The following is a 1,363-nucleotide window of genomic DNA, read 5'->3' as shown; positions in this document are numbered from 1 at the left end:
CCCCCGCATGATCAGACATGTTTTCACAGAATGGAAGGACACTGCTTGCATGTCAGGGACATTCATTTACAACTATTACACACTGTCAAGGCAAAGAGACACAAACACACATACTCACTTATATACATAGAGCAGTGTGACAGTGTAGAGATACAGTGACATGACAGTGTAGAAACAACAATGTGACAGTGTAGAGACACAGCAGTGTGACAGTGTAGAGATACAGCATTGTGACAATGTAGAGATACAGTGGCATGACAGTGTAGAGACAGCAATGTGACATTGTAGAGATACAATGATGTGACAGTGTAGAGACACAACGGTGTAACAATGTACAGACAGCAATATGACAGTGTAGAGACACAGTGGTATAACAGTGTAGAGACACAACGGCATGACAGTGTAGAGAAACAACGGAGTGACAGTATAGAGATACAGCGGTGCAACAGAGTAGAGATACAGTGGTGTGACAGGGAAGAGATACAACAGCATAACAGTGTAGAGATACAGTGATGCGATGATGATGATGTGATACAATGGTGTGACAGTGTAGAGGGATAGTGCTAATACCCTATAGCCTGTAAAGATATAGTGCTGACAACTAGTCCTCAACCACCACAAAATACACAAAACAATAAAATATGGAATACACAGACCATATCTGACACTGTATTCTACACACCAGAATTGTGTGTTTGTATATATATATATAGATAGGATTTATTTTTGTTATTTGTCTTACCCTTGTCAGCAACATAATGATGTTGATGGTACCAAGACTTTTGTCTGTTATCAATATGATGATGATGATGATGATGATGATGATGATGATGACTGTAGTGGTGGCGGCGGTGATGGAAAGTTATGTGTCTGTCAGCATCACAAACTGCTGAACCCTAACTCTGACCCCTAATTTTTCTCCGCATTTCAGTTGCAGAGAGCAATTGGTTAATGCACAGATCACTTTATCACATTTGAATTATGCTTTTATCTCTTCCTGTTGATATGCTAGCATATACGTCTGTGTGTGTGTATGTGTATGTGTTGATGTGAATAGCTCCTAACATATACGTCTTCTCCTTCTTTTTCTCCCTCTCTCACACATACAAACATACATAGATATATGCATGTGTATATATATATATATACAAATATATATATAATGTTATATGTGCCCCGCACAGAAACAGATGCATGACAGCTTAGATCTATATTTCTCTATGCACACACTCAAACATCTTCATGTGCGTTTCTACACATGTACCTATCACTATAGATTTTATATATATACATGTGAGGTTGTGCATGTCTGTCTGTCTATTTGTATATATATATATATATATATATATATATATATATATAT

General features: G+C 37.4%; 1 protein-coding gene across 3 annotated transcripts in view; it reads left to right on the top strand.

Moving 5' to 3' along the window:
* LOC106877914 (inositol polyphosphate-5-phosphatase A) overlaps positions 1–1,363 on the top strand; it is a 158,401-nt gene that overhangs the window by 136,710 nt on the left and 20,328 nt on the right. The window lies entirely within an intron of this gene.

Source organism: Octopus bimaculoides, chromosome 18, assembly GCF_001194135.2.
Source record: "Octopus bimaculoides isolate UCB-OBI-ISO-001 chromosome 18, ASM119413v2, whole genome shotgun sequence".
Lineage (NCBI taxonomy): Eukaryota > Metazoa > Mollusca > Cephalopoda > Octopoda > Octopodidae > Octopus > Octopus bimaculoides.
This window is presented reverse-complemented; position numbering and strand designations above follow the sequence as displayed.